Source organism: Felis catus, chromosome A1 (assembly GCF_018350175.1).
Source record: "Felis catus isolate Fca126 chromosome A1, F.catus_Fca126_mat1.0, whole genome shotgun sequence".
NCBI classification, from domain to species: Eukaryota; Metazoa; Chordata; class Mammalia; order Carnivora; family Felidae; genus Felis; species Felis catus.
Genome location: NC_058368.1, coordinates 193,936,144 through 193,954,486, shown reverse-complemented (window position 1 = coordinate 193,954,486; position 18,343 = coordinate 193,936,144).

The window sequence follows — 18,343 nt, the reverse complement described above, 5'->3', positions numbered from 1 at the left end:
TCAATTAGAAATAACTCATTCATTCTCTTTGGAAAACTTACCTTGCTTCACTATCAGTCTAGGTAGTTCATGCAGGACTGACCCCATCCATTAGCTCTGGGAATGGAGTAGACACATGACCTGGCCAATCAGTGTACTGAACCCCTTTGCTTCATTGATTGGTTCAGGAATGGACCCACACAGTCAATTAAAGAATTTGAGGGCTTTCCTGGATCTTTTGCGAAATACATGCAAAAAAATCTTGTCTGGCTATGAAGCCAACACAGAGGAAAGACAGTCAGAGAGAAGGACAGAGACAGGTTGCTAATAATAGGACCCTGAGTCCACCTGTAGCTAAAGCTGCTCACTGTGGGACTTTTCGTGTACATAGGCCAATACATTTCAAATTTTGTAAGCCAATTTGAGTTGGGATTCTGTTATTTTCAGGCAAGAGAACCCTGACTAACTTAGTGAACATCAGAAGGGTTTTTATAGGCATAATGTAATAGCATAATTTAACTGAGTTCAATTACTGGAAAAATATTTATTTCATGCCCCTGCTATGCCATGGTCTTGAGGATTTCTAAAAACTCTGATTGTGACAGATGACTAATTCATAAGTTGACCCTAACCTACATAATAAAGCAATATTTTATTCAGACCAACATTTGAAAGGATATTCTTTAAGGGGATAGGATTAAGGCAGAGCTAATCTCTTCTACTCATATAAATATTTACTGCCATCAATTTCTTATTTTTTTCCAGTTGCTTTAAAAATTTTATCTCCTCATGATGGTTTAAAAAGTGGTGGCTTAGAAAAGCGAAAAAGGACTTTCCCAAGAAACTCAAGAGTACAGGAAAGAAAACAGAGATGATAGAGTGTAAGGACTGCCCAGAAATTAGACTGATCAGATTTTAACATTTATTTATTTTTGAGACAGAGAGAGACAGAGCATGAATGGGGGAGGGTCAGAGAGAGATGGAGACACAGAATCTGAAACAGGCTCCAGGCTCTGAGCGGTCAGCACAGAGCCCGACGCGGGGCTCGAACTCACAGACCGTGAGATCGTGACCTGAGCCGAAGTTGGCTGCTCAACCGACTGAGCCACCCAGGCGCCCCTAGACTGATCAGATTTTAAATCGTGGCTTTGCTACTTATTAGCTGTGCATTCTTGAATAATTTACTTAACCCCTTTGGTTTCAGGTTGCTCAATTGTAAATTATCAGCAATTGTCACAATTCAGATTATTGTGAGGATTAAATGAGACATTATATATAAAGAATTTAGATGCTTTCTGGCACAGATTACTACTGATATCATCTCCAATAAATTAGGTATGAACCTAAGCATGTCTGTCTCCTCTAAAACAAGGCTAGACTTGATATGATTGTTTCCCCCATTATATTCTACCTTGTGTTTCTTCTCTCTGAGGTGTATAAAAAAGATGTGCTTACTCATTGTCTTATGTGGTTTCAATGGCAGTGGCAGGGGTTTTAGCCAATAACCTTTGTAATCCTAAAAACATGTTGTCAAAAATATGAATGAACAACAGTGCCCTAACAGATGAGAGAAAATCATCCATGTGATGGTTAATTTTTTGTGCTTACTTGACTGAAGGTGAGTAACTTGACATCAGGTGTCCAAATATTTGGCTAAACATTATTCCTGTGTGTGTGTCTGTGAAGATGTTTCTAAGAAAAATTAGCATTTGAATCAGTGGGCTCAGTAAAATTCTTTGCCCTACCCAATATGAGTGGTGATCATCCACCTGGAAAGGGCCAGAATAGAACAAAAAGGCAGAGAAAGGAAGAATTTGGCTCTTCTGCCTGATTGTTTGATCTGAGACATGCATCTTCTACCCTCTGCAGTCCTGGCTCTTAGGTCTTCAGACTCAAATTGACATCTTTATTATTGCCTCCGCTACCTCTCAGGCTAACCTTCAGACTTAGATTGAATTATACCACCAGACTTCCTGGGTCTCCAGTTTGGAAATAGTAGATCAAAGGATTTCTCAGCATTCATAATGTTGTGATCCAATTCCTTATAATCAATCAATTTATCTGTGGGGGTAAGGACTACTGTAACAAATACCCAGCAATGTGGAAGTGGATTTAGAACTGGGTAATAGAGGCAGGGTTTAGTTTTGAGGTGCCTGCTTAGAAGAAACCTAAACTGGGGTGCCTGGGTGGCTTGCCGGTTGAGTGTCCAACTTCGGCTCAGGTCATGATCTCATGGCTGTGGGTTCAAGACCCGCATGAGGTTCTGTGCTGACAGCTCAGAGCCTGGAGCCTGCTTCAAATTGTGTCTCCCTCTCTATCTGCCCCTCCGCCTGCCTCTCTCTCTCTCTCTCTCTCTCTCTCTCTCTCTCTCTCAAAAGTAAATAAACAGTAAAAAATGTGAAAAAAGAAAAGAAAAAAAGAAAAAGCCTAAACATCTATGAACAAACCTTTAAACGTGATTCCGGTGATAACTTGAAGAAAGCAGGAAAGTTTCAGAGTAAGCCTCAATATTCTTAGGGAACACCCAAGTAATCTTGAACAGAATGCTGGTAGAAACATGGACAGTAAAGTCCATTCTGATGAGGTCTCAGAATGCAATGAGGGACAAGTTGCTGGAAACAGAAGGAAAGGTGATCTTTGTGATAAAGGGGCAAAGGACTTGGCTGAATTGTGCTCGTGTTCCAGTATTTTGTGGAAGGTAGAATTTGCAAGTGATGAAATTGGATGTTTAACTCAGGAAATTTCTAAGCCATGTGTTGAAGGTGCAGTGTGGCTCCTTCTGACTGCTTGTAGTATAATGCAAACAGAGAAATGACTTAAAAGTGAAACTGTTAATCAAAAAGGAAATAGAGCTTAAAGACTTGAAAATTCTCAGTCTATCCATGTTGGAAAAAAAAGGAACTAATGGTTTGGGCAAGCAACCATTTAATAAGGAAATTAGTACATGTTAGCCATCTCGACAGAAGTCAGATGCTAGTCCTCAAGACAATGGAAGAATGATACTGAAGATGATTCAGAGAACCCCAGTCCCACCACAGGCTCAGAGTACAAGGGACTGAGGGCAGAGGTTTCAAAGGGTGAGACCATCTCTGTAGTTCAGGTGGGCCAGGATACCCCGGTCCAGTGCCTCAAATGTGGGGCCCTTACTGAAGACTGCAGCATGGGCTGTGCCTAGAGGAGATATAAGGCTTGACTCACTCAGAAGAGCCAAGGTCCAGGGGCCTCAGCCTGGAAAAGCTGCTCTAGCAGCTGGTATGGGGTCCTAGCAGAGAACCATGGTGGAGGTGGTGCTCAGGCAGAGAGCCGCTGCTGTGGGGCAGTCCCAGCAAGTCATGGAGATGACACTGCTGCACTAGGGCACATGGAAAACAGAGTATCAAGTCAAGGAATATTATTCTCAAGGCTTAAGGTCTCCCGGAGTCTGCGTCACTTGGTTTTTAAAATACTTGGGACATGTCATTCCTTTCTTCTTCCATGTTTGCCTTTGGGGAAAGGAATGTCTATCTTATGTTTGCTCCACCATTTTATTTCGGAAGCACATAACTTGTTTGGTTTCATGGTGCACAGGGGAAAAGAAATTTGCCTCTGTATGAACCATAGCTGAATCTCACCCATATCTTTTTTTAAGTTTATTTATATTTATTTTGAGAGACAGAGAAAAAGAGAGAGCAGATCAGGGGTAGAGAGAAAGAAAGGAAGAGAGCGAGAATGACAAGCAGGGCCTGCACTGTCAGCACAGAGACTGACATGGGGCTCCAATTCAAACCATGAGATCATGACCTGAGCTGAAACCAAGAGTCTGATGCTCAACCAACTGAGCCATCCCAGGAGCCCTGAGTCTCCACATTTGATTGAGATGATATCCACATGAGACTTTGGACCTAAATTTTAAAGCTGACACTGGAAAAAGTTAAGACTTTGGGGCTTTTGAGATGAAATGAATAGATTTTTCATTAGAGAAAGGCATGAATTTGGGGGGAGGGGCTCAGGGATAGGGTTCTATGGACTGAATGTTTATGTTCCCCCAAATTTGTATGCTGAAACCTATTCCCAAATATGATGGTATTTGAAGGTAGGACCTTAGGAAGGTTATTAGGTCACGAGTGTGGAGCTGTTATGAATGAGACGCGTGTCCTTATTAAAGAAACCCCTCAGATCTCCTTTGCCATTCTGCCATGTGAGAACACAGCAGAAAGACAGCCATCTTTGAAGTAGGGAGCAGGCTCTTACCACACACTGACTGTGCTAGTACCTTGACCTTGGAATTCCCAGATTCCAAGACTGTAAGAAATACATGTTAGTTGTTTAAGCCACCCAATCTATGGTATTTTGTTTAGCAGCCCAAATAGACTAAGCCAATCCAATTGGAAAATATTTTTGTGAGGCAGATAGGTGTTAAAGAGACATTTCCATTAAGTATTTAACCTAGGACCTCTCAAACCAGCAGAATAGGTGACCACTTCTCTGGCTGTAAATAAACAATCAAAAGCTAGGGGCTACTTCTGACATGTCCACATGTCTGTAGGTGCATGAGAATCAACCCATATAACAAACCAATTTATCACATGTATCAAGAAAGTGGCCTTTCACAGGAAAATGACTCGCCACACAACTTCTGAAATACTTAACCGAAGATACCACAGTAAGTCTCAGATCTATGAGCATCACCAAAAATGAGCAGGATTATAGGTGTATGGTTTCTTTTTGGAATAAAGATGTTCTAAAATTGGTAGTAACAATGGTTGCACATACCTGTGAATTTTATACTTTAAATAGTAAACTGTAGGATACGTGAATTGTTTCTCAATAAAGCTGTTAAGGAGAAAACTAAGTAGAATATCAGGCTTGGTTCTCTTGGCCTATATCCATATAAGTATTGTACAACCATGGACAGAATAAGAAAACAGTGAGATACCACACCAATTTATGCTTGAATTGATAACTTACTATATGCCACGTAGTTTGATAAGTATTTTATGGTGTTAATTTAACTATCACAAATTAATAGGCATTATTATTATTCCCATTTGTCAGAGAAAGAAAACAGAGACCGGGGTGGTTAAGTAGTGTTTCCACTACTTGTCTACCAGCTTGTAACTGGTGACAGTTAATGACACAGTTATCAAATATATGATTAGTCTAACTCTCTGTGAAATCAAACAAAGATACACATATTGGTCTCTACCCCCAGTTCCTGACAGAGAGTTCCTCAGTCCCTTGGAATTTCCTCAGGGATGGAGGCATCTTTTTTTCTAATGAGGTGACCCTTGGTGGGCTCCTGAATAGCTGCAAGACAGAGGTTGGTCACCAGAAAAACCAAGCCATGATGAGAAGCTTGCAACTTTCAGCACTCTCCCGCCCCCCACATCATCCAGAGAGGGAAAAGGGGTTCAAAATTGAGTTAATAATTGATCATACCTATGTAAGGAATTTTCCATAAAAATCCCAATAGTATGGCATTGAGAGAGCTTCTAGGTGGATGAATATAGCCACATATCTAAGGAGACAAAAGCTCTTACGCTGGGGACCTTCAGACTTCACTCTTCGTCTGGCTGTTCATCTGTATCTCTTCGTCTGGCTGTTCATCTGTGTCCTTTGTCATATACTTTTATGATAAAACTGATAAATGTGAATGCTTCTCGGAGTTCTGTGAGCTATTTTAGCAAATAATCAAATACAAGGCGGTGGTATCATGAGAACCTCTGATCTGTAGCCAGTTCAGACAGAACTTGTGGGTAACCTGAGATCTACTTGCCATTGGCACCCAAAGTGCCACTTGAATAAAACTACTAACAATAAGTGTGGATCAGGACCCCAAGATGGGCAACAGCTTAGTCTGGGACTAGGAAACTCTGAATCCCACTGTTGAAAAGACAACCACCACAAAAACATACATATACCTGATCTTTTGAGTTAGGAAACAGAATTTAAATACTTACAAAAAAATAAAAATAGTATTTTAATGTAGCTTACTTGGTTTTGATTATCTTAACTGTATGCAATTAACTCCCATTCTTAATTGTTTCGAATTTGATCAAATTCATTTTATTCAACAAATTATATTTCATACATCCAGATTAGCTATTCTGTCACTTTAGGCCAACTTATTCTATCAACTTATTTGGAAATTTATCCAAATCCAATGTTAATGAATTGATTTGTATATGTCCATACATGTGTTTATAAAGAATGAAAGAATACCCCTGATTTAGAAAATATTAAACCTAAATGAACAACCTGAAATGATTTAGTCCAATATTTTCTACTTCCAGGTGACCAAAAATTAGGGCTAGGGAGGCAAAGACATTCTTGAGCCTACTGCTTAAAAGGACATACCACAAAGCTAGCTTTATCTAACTCTAGGAGAACAGCAAGTTTTGGCAATGTTATGTAGAAGCAATTGCTCTGATTTTCTCACTTTTCATGTTTTAAGTGTAAATGTTTGGTGTGTTCTTATTATTATGTTCTCCAACATTTTCATCACCAGAGACTTCATATATTCTCTCACCACTTTTTCATTTCTCATGTTGTCTATAATTGACTTTAAAACATTTCAGAATAGACCAGGGATTTATATATGCATGTGTGAACTAGTTTTTGTATATAACCTGAGAATAGCTAGTAAATGTTTTCAGTACCTTAATTGAGAATACTCCCTCCAGGGCTATAAGCTCACATAGGGCTTAGCTACTTTTATCGCTAATCAAGATCAAAGGCTTGGGTTATTAGTGTAAGATACTAAAAATACCCTTGTATGAAAAGATACAGGAATCTGGCAGGCCTAGAGACACCCTTCAGAATGGTGCCTGGGATTAGCATTTAAAATATTGATGTGGAAGATTTATGTCACTTTTCAATAGGAAGATTAGAGATTCCCATGATTCAGGTAGCTGTATCTCTAGTGAACTTCTCATGGGATCAGGACTTGGCTACTTGCTTCTATTTGTACCAGATATCAGTCTGTGAAATGTTTTTCTACAGCATAATAGCTCAGTTGCAATGTCATGGAGGAAGAAACTTTCAAACCCTTGCCCCTGAATCATGGAGGCCACTGATATTAACAAAAAGTGCCCAATAATCATCTATGACTAAATTAGCTCAGGCAGTTTGCAAGAGCACTCTGAAATATTTTGGTGTTTAAACAGGGGCTATTTGAGCACTATCAAGATATTTGGGGGCTAGATTCAAGACTGGATTATAGAATAGATTCTAATCCAATGGTCCCAAAGTCTAGCTGGTCTGGAATCACCTGAAGAAGCTTTAAAAACACATGACAATCTAGCTCCAAAACTGCTAAGTCAGAATCTGTAAGGATGAGACCTAGATATCTCTATTTGTGATAGTTCCCTAAGTGGTTCTCAAAAAGCCAACCTGATACTAAGTCATGAGCCAGCTGGCCTTTAGGAATCATGGAGCAAAATTACCCTTACAGTTTCTTCTGTAACTCTATGTCTTTACTATGCCCGGCTAAAGAAGCCTTTGTAAGATCATTTGAAATATCCATAGCAGAGAAGGCAAGGCAGAGAGATGGAAGGAGAAACAAATGATGGATCATGGAGAGAAAAGGTGGGTATTGGGGGATGGGGAGATGCTACAAGAATTCTAATTAACTATCTCCTCATTAGGGCCACTAAATAGACAACATTTTTTACTTGGAACTGAGAAATCAATCATAAGCTAACAGCTTACTTTTGCCAACTCTCAGTTAAATCCCTGGCTAGAGTTTGTCTCAAGCAAATGAATTCTAGTTATTCCTCCTAACTCTTGTTGGCAGAACACAGGACATTTACCATCTGCTCAGCTTTGCATTGGCAATAGGTAAACATTGCCTATTTCCCCAAGGCAATGAAGAGAAAGAGGTAACAATTCACAGTAGAGTTGAGGGTGGGGCTCCAATGCTATGAGATTGGAGATTCTACTGAGAAGGATTTCTGCAGCTAGAGAAAGCTTACTTACCCAGCTGGGGGCCAGAACCTAACACTTAGGCACCATACTAATACAATTAGAGAACTATGTGTCTATTCAGAAACATTTCCTACATATTTGTTTTCATCCTTTACACTTTCTCCAAGCTTTTGCATTTTAAAACCGAGGTTTACAGGGATGCCTCATTTTTGTCAAGGATCAAGGGTTCTAGCTTTCATGAAACTTTCTTTCAGTCGAGCATGGAAAATAACCCATTAGGTAACTGACAGCGCTATGTGTATTATGACAGGAGTAACAGGTGTTCTTCAGACATGTAGCGACTGCTGTTTAGTGGGACTAGGTGGTGTTATAGGGAAAGGATTCTCTAGAAAGTGGGGTTTTTTTTTAAACCCAAAGGACGAGTTTGAGTTAGCTGATATAAAGTAGTAACACTATCTGAGAAAGCCCAAAATACCCACCAATGCCAGTATGCCTGAAGCATACAAAGACAGTGGCAAAAGTTGACGCTAAAAGACACTCAGGGTTTGGATGACAAAGGTCTCTTAGACTATGCTAAGGAGTTGGCATTTTATCCTGATGATAGTGGGAAGACACTGAAGGATCTTAAATATGAGAATAGTAATATGAACACCATGTATCCAGTTTGCCACCCTAAATGTTTTCATTCATTACTTATTCAACAAAGATTAACAGTGCATTTGATACCACTGTCATCTGCAGATAGGCATAGTGATGAACAAACAGAAAAGGCCCATGTTCTCACAAAGCAAGAAAAATAAACACACAAATAATTTCTGGTGGTAATATGTAAGGATAGTAAAATGGAACAATATGATAGAGACTAACTACCTGAGGCAGAGCCTATGGGGTTGGTTTTGACAATGGAGTCAGAAAAGAGACATTGGAGATAAGAGAGCTAAATGAAAATCTGGGTTAAGGATGTGGCAGACAAAAGAAACAGCAAGGGCAAAGAACCTGACTTAAAAAGGAACCTGGTGTGTTAAAGCAAAGAAGGAATATTGGAATAGCATCAATGTAATGAGCAAGGATGAGAGTTTGAGGTTGGACTGGAGAGGCAGTTTTTTATTATTTTTTTTAAGTTTATTTACTTTGAGAGAAAGAGAGAGAGAGAGAGAGAGAGAGAGAGAGAGAGAGAGAGAGAGAGCAGGGGAGGGGCAGAGAGAGATGGATAGAGAGAATTCCAAGCTGTGCTGACAGCACAGAGCCCAATGAAGGGCTCAAACTCATGGACTGTGAGATCATGACCTGAACCGAAACCAAGAGCCACCTAGGCACCCCTAGAAAAGTAGTTTTCAGCACTTCCTATAATTACTAGGAAAGCATTATTGAACCTAAGAGAAAATTTTCCCTTCGCATAGTCCTTCTACTCTGCTCCCTTTTCAGACTTTTCCTAACATACCAAATCTTGCCTTATGTCTTTGTTCATCCTTCAGGACTCTGGGTCCTTTAAACTTATTCTGGGTTTCCTGGGACGTGCCCATTTTTATCACTGAAAGTCCTATATTCCAGAAACCCTCTAAGTCACAGAATGGCAAGGACAGTTGGTCATCCTATTGAGGAAGCCTACTTTGATCACCCTAGGACTAGGTTATCATAGACACTTGATACATATTTCCTATACCAATGTTTCTCAAGAGATAGATTTGGAGAAACAGTCAGAAGCCAAATCAATAGGACTTCATGGATCATGGCAGAGTTTGGACTTCACTTGAAGAACAGAGTGGTTTTAGCCCTAAAGCATCAGCAATGTTATATTAGTTATCTACTGCTATGTGACAAATCACCCCCAAACTTACTACTTATGATACTAAGAATCACCTATCTGCTCTTGGAGTTTCTGGGGGTCAAGAATTCAGGAGTTCCTTGGTTAGCAACTGTGGCTTGGGTGTCTCATGGGCTACAGTCAAATGTTAGCCAAGATGCAGTTATCTGAAGGCTTCATTGGTCTGCTGGATTTGTTTCCAAGGAAGCTCTCTCACATGGCTGTCAGATTGCTGCTGGCTGTTTGGAAAAACTCAGTTCCTTTCCATGTGGACCTCTCCTCAGGGCTACTTGAACATCCTCATGACAAAGTGGCTGACTTCCTCCAGATCAAGTGATCTAAGTGGTCAAAGTAGAAGCTCCATGCCTTAGGTCACTAGACTTGGAAATCACCCACTGTCACACAATCCCCATAGTGTTCTTTTGGTCACAGCCTTGAACCAGTGTGTGACAGGAATATGCAAGGACACATATGGCAGGAAGTGATTATTTGGTAGGACCATCTTGGAGGCTGGTTACCAGAGATGTCCCTCCAAATCTTGGCTTATTAAACTTACTAAAGAATGTTCATGGTTATAGAGGTAAATAGATAGGTCAATATTATAGTTTACTACAAGTCAATTTTTACTACTGGAACTACAACTTTACAAGAAATCTGTAAACTATAAGCTACTGATCCTATCTTTACAAGTGCTTGAGGGTACTATGACCCTCAGGTTAAGCTCTTCAATTAAATTTGCCTTCAAGAGTCATCAGATCTGGACTCATGGCATTAACCAAGTATATAATGCTAATCCACTTACTTACTCTACTAATTCTGTCTAGCAGATTTTTAGGGGGCAGAGCCAATAAAGAAGTATCACACTTAACTAAGACTTGGGACTTTGATGCTGCTTAGCTCAGAACACCTGGGAGTGAACTTGGCATGTGTATCTCTTTACAAAAGACTCATGGAAGGCCTGGAGTCAAAAGATGAATGATACCTGTGTCTCTACCTGAAATAACTCAAAAATAAGAGAAACCTAACAGCATCCAAAAGGTACAAAGCCCTCAAGGCAAAAGTGCTCGAAAAAGCAAGAAGACAGGAAAGCTACAACGGAGTGAAGGGGGTTAGTAGAGGTGCTCAGAGAGGTAGACAGGGGCCAGATCTGCAGGGCCAGTAACAGAGGTGAGGGCCCTGGATATATTCTAGAGCAATGAAAGAAAGAAGCAAGTTCAAGCAAGGGAAAACAATTTGACTGCTTTAAAAAGATCACTCTGTCTGCTCTTGTTCCTCTATAATGGCCAGAGAGTCCTCTTTCTGAAATGCTAGGTATTTATATCCCCCTCCTCACTTCCACCAGGTCTCATCAAATAGGACCTCCCTAACTACTCTATCTATAGTAATGGTTCCAACCACCTCTCACTCTGCTTCTTTACAGGGCATTTTTTTTTTTAGTAGCACATAAGATCTAATGTAACAGTGTATTTTCATGTACGTTTTAAAAATTATTATCTACTCCTCTCTGAAGAGCAGGCCCTTGCTTTAGGCATGGGCACATTTCTAATACAACGTGGAATACAGTCTCAATATTGGTTGAATGAATGAATTTCAAATGACAACTGAGATTTTTTTTTCCATGTCCCCAAGGGGAAAGTCTGTCTCCCACTTCTTAAGCTCATTGGTCATAAATGACAAGCAGACATATTAGATAAAAACTGATCAATTGGCCTGGTTATCCGGAAAGCTTTGTGAAAAGAAATTTTTAGGCCATATTTGGGACCAGTAGGAAAGAGCGTCATGATTAATGAGTAATGTCTATCGTGTCCATGGGAGGAGAGCGTGTGATCTATTTGTTGTGAGTCTTGCATCTACAACATAGGTATTTAATTTTACCTAAGATAGAACTCTTATCTCTCTCTGCTTTGTATTTTTATCGTGTATGCCCGTGCTTCATCCCCCTTATTTGACAAGCAGCCAGGAATCATGTGTCTGTGCCTTGGTTTCTTCATCTGCAAAACAGAATTGATAATGGAGTCTTCATGTTGTCATAGGAGAATTAGAGCATGAGTTCTCATCACAGAGAACAGCATCTGGTCCACAGAATCTGCTCAAAAATGTCAGTTGCTTTTGTTACAGTAATAGCAATGATGATAATAATAACAGGTATTTTAACATAGAAGCAAATGGTAAGCCTTACCCAAGTAGGTAAGAAAAAATGCTAATAAAAGCAGATGAAAATTGTTCCTGAGGCTAAGAGCAGTGAATGATTTGCTATCAAATATAAACATCCCTTGTTTGTAGAGACACGCTTAAAACGTTGAGTAAACTTTTTTTTTCTTGCCAGTTTCATAGGATCTTAGAGAAAGATGGAACAGAACTTTGTAAGGTCTGTTGGAGGTCTAGTTCACATCTGAATTATATTTTTAACCTTATGCCAAGCACATAATAACAAAAAAGGTGAATTATCACCCCACATGTCTGAAATGGATGCTTAGTGACAGAAAAAGGAAAAAAAAAAAACAAAACAAAACTTCCAATGTCTTGCATTTATATTAGTGCTGTCCTCTTCCTTACCATAAACTCACCAGAACACTGTGAAGATATGTGCAAAGTGGCCCCTGGCAGCTGAGAGCCTTCATTCGAAGAGCTCCTTGGACAGTGGGAACAGATCCAGTGACCTTCGGGGATAGGCACCAAATGTCCTTTTCTCTTTCAGAAGCAGCATAGGCACAAAAATACATCTGCCTTCACCCCAGTAAGGCAGAGTACAAGCTGTTTCACCTCTCTTTACCAGCCTGTCTCCAGCTGGTTATAGCCCCAGGTTAATTAAATGGGAGGCCTCACTGCCTTCAAGCCCCTAAGGTACCACCTGTAATTATTCTGCTATTTAGAGATGTCAGGTCTTTGAATTTAGGGTATTCAAAGTGCATTCAGTCCCTGAGGATGGGGATAATGGTATTATAATAGAGCTATAAGCAACTCCATTTGAAGAAAGATAGAAATCCCTTATGGCACTAAAACACCTAGGAAAGAAATCCTTCAACGCCAGTCAAGTAATGTGCAAAATAATGATATTAATTTTCCACTATGTGTCAAACACAATGCTATGCAGCGTGTGACCAGTAAAAAGAATTAAGACATGGCATTCCTTCAGGAATCTTATCCTCCATTAGGGTAAATAAAACATATTCAGAAGCCAATGAGAAAGCAGGTGTTTTTGATCAAGAAAGGACCATACAAATCCCAGGAAAAAGAATACAAGGGAGAATAATCTAGGCTTGGGAACTAGATAGGTCAGAGTTTGAATCTGGCTCAGCAGTATGACTTTGGGCAGTACTTTCCCTACCTGATCTTCAGTTTCCCCATCTGCCAACGGCAGGATTTATTCCAGAGACTTGTTATAAGGACTCAATGAGAAAATATATATAAAATGCCCAGTGTAGTGGCGGGCACAGAGTAGACACCCAACGTATCCGTTCCCCCAGCAAATGTTCAAGGTGCACACTGTGCAAGGTGTCCGTTCTGGGAACAAGACAGACACAGTCCCAGCTCTCACACAACTTACATTCGAGAAGGGTCAAATGATTTGAAAATAGTTAACAATATCACCTGAGGTCCTACCATGTGCCTGGTACAACAATAAAGTAGGCAGCTATGCTCAATATTTTCCCATTGATAAGATTTATGAAGAAAATTCAAAGAGCTGCACTATTATCAACTTGATGGCCTATTTGGGGAAGGGGATATCTGAATGGAGGCATGAATAATTTGCAGAAGCCTACCATGCAAAGGTCTGGAAAAAAAATCATTCCAAGCAGAGTTAAGACAATAAATGCTGAATGCTACTATTAATAGTATAACTTGGTTCTCAATTTCATGGTACAGGTTATACGAGAGGGAGGAGGTTGGGAAAGCGATATGCCAGAGTGGATGGAGACAACGGGGAGTTCTGAGCAGGGGAGCATTCCAGGTGGATGTTGAGTGAGTAGTATTTAGCAAAGACCACCAAATAAAAACACCAGTACTGCACATTTACACAGAATTTCAAACAAGGGCTCACAGGAACTTACAATCACTCCCAGTCCCCTACATGTTGTTTTATGACTGCCTTTGCACTACAAAGGCAGAGGTGAATAGTTAAAACAGAGACTGATCATCTAGCCCACAACACCCGAAATATTTACCATCTGGCTCTCTACAGAAGAAGCTTCTCGAGACCTGCTTTTGAGGTTATAAAGCACATTTAACTAATCAATACTGTGAGGGCATTCAAATAGATTTGGTGGGGTTGGTCCTACTGGAAAGCCTAATTATAGTGCAGGGGTCCATAGATATTCACGTTGGTCTATCTCCAAGACCTAGAGTATAGTTGAAGGCACCTACTTGGTACGTACTCAATACTGGTTTAATGTGAATGAATAAATATGATGTTTCAGAGGGATTTTATTTTTATATAAAATTGTTAAGAAGGTCTTTTTCCCTTTGAAAAACCTAGAGTAGGTAAAAGAAGAGCTAAGACTAGAATTAGGTATCTCATAACTTCCCATTTGATGTTTTTCCCAACCAAGATGCCACAGGCATGATCAAATCCAGAGTGCCCACCTGCCAGCCCATACCCAACTTAAAGGATGAAGGATACCTTCTTTCCTTGCCATTAGCAGAGTCTCAGCCAAACCTCACAGCTCCAGTCACTCTGACACCTGACCCTAATTAATTACCATATGGTACTACTTCTGCGAGATCACCTACTTGCATGCATCCACAACTTTGTTCACATGGGAAGGTTCCTGGATATTTGTTAGTGATCATCCTCAACCAGCAATCACTGGAAGCTCCATGGTCAGACACAATGTTATGCACTCTAAAAAGTTCCTCAGTGTATGCCTCTTCCACTGAGTCTGTCACATGGGGGAAGGCACCAGTCTTACCATTCAGGATTAACTGCTTCTTTGTGCATATGAGGATACTTTAGCAAGGAAACAATATTCTCAAATCCTGCACCTATTAGAAACAAAATCATGATGTATTATCATTAACAGCAGACTCAGGGTCAGAAGTCAGAGTTAGCCCAGGGATGCAGTGGAACAGACACGTAAGAGTTTGTGCTCTGAAGGCACAGCGAGTTCAAGTCCTGCTTCTGCCACTCACCAGCTGCATGACCTTGGACAACTCACATGACCTGTCTGAACTACAGTTCTTTCACCTGTGAAATGGGAGCAACTATTACATATTTCACAGGATTCTCGTGAAAACTAAATGAACTACAGCCACTTTTATAAAACACTTATGAGGGGTCTTGTTAACAAAAAGCACTTGCTAATAAAGGAAGAAAACAACGATGCCAGTGTGAGTGACGTAGCAGTTGTTCTGACTCTGACCACTGTCAATCAGATGACTCCATGCAAGGCACTGAACCCCTCCGAACCTCAGCTTTTTTATCTATAAATCAAGAACAATAATATTCTTTAGTTTATAGAGCTTTTGTGGGAACGACGTGACATAAGAAAGATAAAGTGCTTAGCAAAGACCCTGGCATTTATTAATGAGTTATTAAGTGTTGCCAAATGAAAACAAATCAAATACAAGATGTTAATCCCTACCTGGCCAATTCACACAACTCTTTCAAAAGTAAGAAAAAAAAATGTTATGCATATAAAAGTGCCTTCAATACACTCAATTGCTCTGCATATATTGCGTGTTGTCAGGATTACTACCCAGCTGAGGAAGCCTGTGTGGTGTCTGTTTATTTGGCCTGTGATTTGCAGGTCATTCGTGGGAGTGGAATGCTTCAGTGGCCAGGTGCTAATGTGAAGCTAGGGATTAATTAACCTGTGATCTATGACTTTTAATTATTGTTCTCAAGCCTTGCCTAATATTTGCAAGTGACACTTAAAAAGCCATATGGCCTAGCAAAAGCATTTGGGACTACAACATATTGGCAGAGAGACTCTTCTGTGTGATTCTACTCCCCTGATTAGGTCTATGGAGATAGGACACTTGCTGAGCTGATGATTGGCAAGTTTCCAGACTGAAAATCCAAACTTTAGAATTTAAATACATACAAGCACACACATGTGCATACTACGCATATGTCTCCCTAAGCTCACACCAGAGCAATGTGCCTGGCAGAATGGCATACATGACAGAATACAGGCTCGGAGGTGAAACGTATTTCAGGTTCCATCACTCACTAGCTTTATGAATGTAGGCAGGTCACTCACCGTGCCCCCATGGGCCTCAAATTCTTCAGTTGAATAAGAACAATAAAAGCTACCTTGTAGGGTTGTGGCAAGGCTGAGAGATGCAATATGTAGACACCCAGCTATAATTGGCAATCCATAGAAGGTTATAGCTAGGTCAATACTGAGTTTTTAAATGAGCCCTACTCTTTTTTATGTGATCCTGAGTCATTTAGTTGAGTCTCAAATTCATCATTAAGAAAATGGGGCTAATATGATGTACCCCACGGATTCGTTCTTCTAACCAGTATTTATGGAGCACCTTTGTTGTAGCAGGCATGGTGGTAATTACTGCCAACACAGTAAGCATAAAAATAATGTCTTTTACCTCATGGAGCTAGAGTCCAAGGAAACAGAAATATTAAATAAGTATAAATATAGAATAACTGCTTACTATGGATGTGGTAAGAGACTGTCTAGAGACTACATAACAGGAGGAACTATTTTGGATTGGGAAATCAGGGGAAGACTTTCAAAAGGAGTGACACTTACACTTAGACCTTAAGAATGAATGGGAGTAGCACAGCAAAGAATGTCATAAAGAATGTCAGACGGACAGGACATGTCTAAAGGCTCTGCTGAACAAGTAGTTAAGGGTGACAGACTATCCTCTAGGCCTTGAGGATATAGCAATGAAAAGATAGATCATTTAAGACTGTAGTTGCTTATATTAGTGAAGAATAAGGAAGAAAATGTATTTAAATTACTGAGCACAGGGCATGGCACAAAGACAACTCTCTTACATATCAAAAACAGTAATTAAGATCACCACAGCAAGAATAATAAGTAAACATAAATGTTTACAGGGAAAAGTCAGCTCTACCCATTCAGGGCAAAGCAGAGGCAAATGTAACCATTTTTTGGACTTACTTGGAAAAAAAAATCCCACAACTTTCTGTTTTAGAAGAACACTTCTAAAATTCACATTAGAGTATGAAAAACCTGGTTACTATTCAGTCTTCCCTTAGATTTGGCATCAGGTCTGTAAAGTGGCTATCTTGGTCTCTCATCCAGTCCTCAAGTGGGAACAATGACAGAGTGGCCAACCTCCAAAAGGTCCTGAGTGTTCCATTTATGGAAGGTGCAATGACCACTTGGCAGGGTTATAGCTGAAAAGATGTTCAGCCTTCGATTTAGTAAAGCGAACACTGTCTCTTAAAGTTAATGATTTTGAGTGCTGGGGCCAGTGGTAGGGAGGACATGAATTGATAAAACCTAGAGGCAAGGGGTACCTGGGTGGCTCAGTCAGTTAAGAATCCGACTCTCGATTTCAGTTCCAGTCATGATAGAACCCATGCATCAGGCTCTGTGCTGACAGACTGGAGTCTGCATGGGATTCTCTCTCTCCCTCTCTCTCTGCCCCTCCCCTGATCGCTCGCTCGCTCTCTCTCTCTCTCTCTCTCTCTCTCTCTCTCTCTCTAACATAAATAAAAAATAAAAAAAAAAAAAAAGACCCAGAGGAAAGTCAAGGACTGTCCTTTCCCAGAGATGTGACATGTGGAAAAGTCTCTGGCCAAGTCTCTCTCTCCTACTGATGCCTGAAATGCCACCAGAGATGATTGGTTCTTTGCTTCAAGGAGAGCTGTCTTGTAAACATCTGGCAATTGACATTAAGCAGTCTGTGATCATATAGGCAAAGAAACATTATTTTTCTTTATTTTAAACTTAGAACTTTAAATGACCTATTCCAACTTGCCCCTTTCTTTGAAGCAATTCAGACCCAGAGAGAGGAAATGGCATGTCCAAAGTCACACATCCTGGCAGTGACAGATCCAAGAGTAGAATCCAGATCCACCATCTATGATTGCTTCTCTTGGATCTTCTTTCTCTGAATCCACATTCTACAAATCATTTTGTTTCCCAAGTTATTTCTCCACCATTGGACAATAGGTAACAGCTATAGTGTTAGTTTATGAACTGGTAGTTGGACAGAATAAAGGAGTAAGAGAGAAAAAGGTATTTGGAATAATTAACAACTTTGTCTGGCATTGGCCCCTTCTGAGTAGGTTCTTGCAAGCCTCTGTAATCTCTTCTTTGACATCAACAGCCAACTGATAACAAGTGGCAAGAGCAGTGTCATCTTTGAGAGAGTGTCTGGGGTTGAGAATCAATAAGGCTTTAAATTTTTCGTGCTGGCTGCTTGTTTTTTCCATTGAAATGCATGCCAGAACTTAGCCAGTGCCTCAGAAGATAGTTTTCCCTCCTCCTTTTCATGAAAGTTATCACAAATTTTCCCTGAACCTTTCTATGCCCTCTAACAGCCTAGAAAATAAGGTTTTTTGGGTTAACAAGCAACCTCTAGGATATTCTGATTTTGGAAAGTTCATGCAGTAATAGTGGCATCCTTTCTTTCAAGACACTGCTAAGAAACTGAGCCAACAGTTCCTTAGGCTTAAAATAGTGTTTATGTAATGTTAGCTAACAGTTTGCTACC